The sequence below is a fragment of the Kryptolebias marmoratus genome, linkage group LG15 (genome assembly GCF_001649575.2).
Source record: "Kryptolebias marmoratus isolate JLee-2015 linkage group LG15, ASM164957v2, whole genome shotgun sequence".
Classification (NCBI taxonomy): domain Eukaryota; kingdom Metazoa; phylum Chordata; class Actinopteri; order Cyprinodontiformes; family Rivulidae; genus Kryptolebias; species Kryptolebias marmoratus.
Window position 1 is genome coordinate 31000649 of NC_051444.1, and position 5670 is coordinate 31006318.

Genomic DNA, 5670 nt, shown 5'->3' on the forward strand with positions numbered 1-5670 from the left:
ATCATCAAAATTAAACGAAATAAACATTTGAAATATATGAGTTTGTATGTAATGTATGAATATAATATACAAGTTTCACTTTTTAAATGGAATTACTGAAATCAATCTACTTTTTCATGATATTCTAATTTTATGACCAGCACCTGTATGATTTGAAACACTAAAAATAGTTTAATGGAAATTCAGATACAGCCAACTTTTAATGGATTTCTGGGTTTCTGTTCAGGTGATTTATGAATTCTGTTTGCTGAATCGTGACCTAAGGCCCATTAGGGCTCCACTTCTATAACTGTGGTGGAGGAAAACTCAGAGAAACAAAGTGACAAGGATTATTATTTAATTCTTCCTTCAAAGAAGATGATTTTATTAACAACAGAGTCGGAATGATGAACATGTGTCTTTCATCTCAGCTGAGGTCTTCATTCATCATCTTCTGATTCTGCTTTGTTAAACGGACAAAAAGAGTGTTTGAATAAAAGCAGTCTTTAAAAGTATTTTTTTGTCGTCGCTGAAGTATGATTTATTGTTCCCAATGGTCACAGAGCCTCCAAGCATTCTATTTAAAAAGTCAAACATAGAAAAACTAATTTTCAAAAACTCGTCTGATTTTAGATTTTAAAGTAAGACAGAACTACAACTTATACACAAAAGCCAGACAGAAAATAATCACAAAAGAAACCAAGAAAAAAAAAATGAAAAGAAAGAAAATAAACATTTTATTGTGAGATGATTAACTCTTTCTTTAAAACTCCAGACAACCTTTTATCTTTCTGTATAACAGGAACTATCCATTCATTCATCCATTTTCAAGGTGTTCTTGATGTTGTTTCTTCTGTTAAAACTGTGTGACCCAAAAGCAAAGTCTGAACCTTGGATAAATGAAATCACTCATTCTGCCAGACAAAGTCTAGGAAGGTAGAATGAATTTTGTATAAGGATAAGCTACAAATATCTTATTATTTTAAGAGAGAGTCTATGCAAGTATCAGGACATTGTCAAAACTGAAAAAGCTCAATTTTGCTGTTATTGTAAACAAAACAAAACAAAAAACACCCTTTTGCTCTTTTCCCCACAATCGACTGTTCTGAACACCCCTTCATTTACATGTCTCGATAACTCCTCTGAGTGATCAGGCCTGTAGTTGTCCTGAGGTCCAGGTTGGTCCACAGAGGTGATCAGGTCAGGCTGTAGCTCCTAAATCATATGTGTCAAACTCTGTTCCTCATGGGGCCACTCTCCTGCATGCCTTAGATGTGTTCTTGCTTTAAAACACCTGGTTTAAATGAATGACTTGTGACATGCTTCTGAAGAACTTGATGATTTGGTGAGGAGGTAATGAAACCATTTGAATCAGGTGTGTCATACCAGAAAAACCTAAAACTTCCAGGACAGTGAAGCCTTAAAGCCTGGAGTCTTACACCCCTGCCCTAAACTGTGGAACCAACTGCCCCTTCATACAGGATTCAACTCTAGGTGGTTTTAAGTCTCATTTTAAAACACGTTTTTTTACTCATTGGCTTTTAATACAACATGAGAATTTATATTTTTGCATCATTTTAATATTCTTTTGTTTTTATGATTTATTGTATATGTTTTACCGAGTTTCAAAAGTATTTTAAATTCATTGTTTGTTTTATGGTGTCCTGTGATTTGTTGTTATTTTTTCACTATTTTATGTGCAGCACTTTGGCAAATGGCTGTTGTTTTTAAATGATATATATATATATATATTATATAGTCATAAATATTATTTGATTTGATTAAATTTGCATCCTTCATGAGTTGATTATCAGTAGTTGGCCTTAAGGATTAAGTCTTCAGGGGTGGATTATCAGGGAGTCCATATGCAGGTGCTAGTTTTTAGAAGTGAGCCCTCATGAGTCGGTCTTCAGGAGATGGACTACAAGAATAGGTTTTCATGAGTTTATCTACAGGAGTTGGTCTTCAGATGAAGACCTTCAGTAATCTTTTTAGAGTTGGTTTTCAGACATTGTCCACCTGATTCTCTGGCTGCTCTAGGTGTTGATGGAATTTCCTGAGAACAGACGTGTTTATCAGCGAATCATCTTCACAGAAGATGATTCGCTGATAAACACGTCAGATTTGAAGAAGCTCACCCACACTGCTGGTAAGAAAAGTTAAGGAAGAAGAAGTGGCCCTGCTTCCTTGTTTACCATGATTACTTTCGAGAGATTCATGAGGCCCTCCAAAAATTCTGCAGGAGAACATGAGAAAGAGAGTGTCAACAGCTTCTGCTAAAAGATGAAGTTCACCAGAAATAAAAGACTGAGCATCCTCCAACTGGAAAACGAAACTTTGGCCAGAATGTTAACTCCCTGTCTAGAGACAACCAGGAACTTCAAGCTCTTACTCAGCTCAAAGAGTTTTAGTCCAGCTACAATGAGCTGAAGGCAGAACATTAGTCTGTAAAAGTTCAGAACGAGTCCTTAAAAACAAAAGTCTGTGAGATTAGCAAGAAGCTCATGAAAATCAATCAGGTCTTCAAAGAACAGGACAAGTATTTTTACCAGGAATTTCAGGCGCTCTGAAACACACTCTTGGCTCTCAGAGATTCTGAAGACCACTGCACGATCCTAAATCAGGTAAAGTCTTCCCTGATTGTGGAAAACAGGACACTGGAGGATAAAGTAAAGCAACTGTCTGAGCAGCTGAGTGAGGAACGGGACACTGGACCTCCACAATCTGACTCTCCAGCAAGGAATTGAAAACAGAAAGCTCCACCTGCAGAACGAGAGTCCCTTCCTCTCAGAGAATCTAGAGGAGCTGGTTTTCATGCTTTGTCAGATGAGACCAACCCTGAAGATCCAAACCAGAACCAGCAGCCATTTCTGAATGCCTTTTAGACAGCAAGCCTGTCTCTTACCAACAATCCACTGATGCAGCTGTCTAGACTTCAATCTGAGATCGGCAGAATCACAGAGACTTTGTGGAACATGTACCTGTCCAATACCATCAGATACTGGGTTCCATGTTGGTGTTTCTGAGTCCTCTATCAGCCTGTTTTCATGCTGTCTAATCAGCATCTTGATATGCCACACCTGTGAGGTGGATGGATTATCTTGGCTAAGGAAAAGTCTGTAAAAGTTCAGAACGAGTCTTTAAAAACAAAAAGTCTGTGAGATTAGCAAGAAGAAAAGTACTCACTAACACAGATTTACACAAATTTGTGAATATTTGAGAGAAAAAGGCCTATTGTCTAAATAAAGAAATCTTTGAGTCCAGCTCGTTAAAAATGGGAGCAAAAACAGAAGTGTTGCGTTTATATTTCTGTTCAGTATAGAAGCACTAGGAAACCTCACAAACTACTGTTAAAAAATAGATCTGAATTGTGATCTGGATCACCATCAAAATTTAATCAACGTTTCTGTGATTGCTAAGGTAGTTGTGGTGGCCACCTTTAATTCGGTTGACCCAAAACAATAATCAGTCACAAAGGAATTTCCAATGATTACTTTCTCAGAGTTTCATATATATAGGTAAAATATGATTAATCATCTGCAGTTAGAGAAACATATACCCTCCAAAGTCACACCATGGGGAAAAACATGGGGCTCACAGACTTATCCAAAAACATGCCAATATATGGAGGAGCTATAAACTGAAGTGCAAACTTTAACATAAGAGAGCATCTACAGTAGTTCTATTACCCGTGGCACAGCTATTTATGAAACATGTTCAGATATATGCATACAACTATGGAATTAATCCAAAAAGTTTAAAAAACAAAAACAACTGGACTTCTATTTTGTAGCTGAAGACGTTTCGTTTCTCATCTGAGCAGCTTTCTTAATTCAACAAGCAGAGAGTGGGGAGTGTGCAGCAAGCATGAAAAATTGCATGCTTGCTGAGTGCCACAATCTTTAAAAAGCAGGTGCTTTCTGTAACAAGAATTTTATACAAAAATGTATTAGTTTTTTTTTCTAAAAGCATGTACAAAACCTACAGTAAATGTGCACAAACTGCATCAGCACAGAAAGACAGTGTTTGCATAGTGGCAAAGTTTGAGCTGCACATCTCCCTTTGAGAGAACTGTGTGATTTAGACAGAGGCACAAAATCCTTATTTGTGCTGCAAAGACTGGACAATCTATTGGGGATTCCAGGTCTTAAATGTTGCTCCTGTGAACACCACATTTTTATTATTGTTGTTTTAAACAGTATGACCTTCAAACTGCTGTATTTCAATGAAAAAATCTGTTTTTGTGTTTGTGTTTTGCTGAGGGAAAGCAAGCCTCAGTATTTATTTGTTTTCTAAAATGTTTATAACACCATGTTTGATGTGAGACATCAAACATCATTTTCATATTTGTGTACTTTTTATTCCCAACCAGAACCAAGAAGTTAGTGAGCCAAGAAATAACAGAAAGCACAGGAAGACAGGTATTTTACATTTCAGAATTAAATCAGTACATGAACTCTGTATTTTGTTTCACTGTCATGTGCATCACTGGGATATAACCCTCCTCTTTTCCCTAGCCTGGAGACAGAAATTCTGGTCCCGTCAGTGCAAGCTCACATTGGGCGCTGTCGCAAGATTTGGCGACAGACTAAAGCGGCATTGCTGAAGACAGCCAACCACAATAAGAGGTTTGTGGATCGTCGTCGAGCAGCAGCCCCTAAGTACCAGGAAGGGCAGCAGGTATGGCTCTCAACACGTGACATTAATCTAAAAGATGTACCTAGAAAGTTGTCTCCCAGATTCATTGGACCATACACCATCGATAAGATCATCAATCCCTCTGCTGTGAGACTTCGCTTACCTGCATCCCTGAGAATCCATCCAACCTTCCACACTTCACAAGTAAAGCCAGTCTCAGTGAGTACTCTGAGTACTCTGAGTACTCAATGAGAGTTTGGGTGTGTACCAAAGCAGGTGAAAGAAGACAAAAAGACCAAAGTTTGGATGTATAAACTGCGTTCAAAGTTTGAACGTTATGGAAATAATAATAGTCAGAATCAGACTAATAATCAACTAAATCACTGTGCTGTCTATGGCGACAGTTTTCAGTTTCTTTTTCAAAGATCATCTACATCATATAATGTTCTGCTACCAAAAGTCATGGCATACTATTTCTGACCAAGCCACATAATTTTATGATGTTTTTTTGTGTGGGGGTTTTCCAAAGCTGTGGGCGGAAGAGTGAATAAAAACTAATAATGAAAATAAAAGAATAATGGGCAGACAGTAAAGCTTACAGACTGACACCCTTAATAATCAACAGACCTCCCACAAAACATTAAGAAAAAAAAAGAAGGGGAAACAATAGAAGAACATATGAGAAGGGAAGAAACAGGTTTTGTTAATCAGTATGTGTGTGTGAACACACTTTGCAGGCCTGCTTCTCTCTCACAGGATGGATTTGTTAAAGAAGTGATCTGATTGGCTTCTTCTCCTCTTCCCATCTCTCAGCTCTGCTTTAACTTCCCTCACACTGTTCAATTCTCAGTGCACCAAACAACAATCAGCCTGCAGGCGTCCGTCCAGTCGCCAGCTTTTCTTGGCTCGCACCTTCACACTGGACATGCGTGTCCACACTTACACACACATACATCTGAAAGCGAATCGTTAGCCGTGTTTTCCCAGAAGCCTCTTGAAAGTAATTCTTCCTGCGCTGCTCGGGAGGTGAACGGTGCCCAACAATGCTTCAGG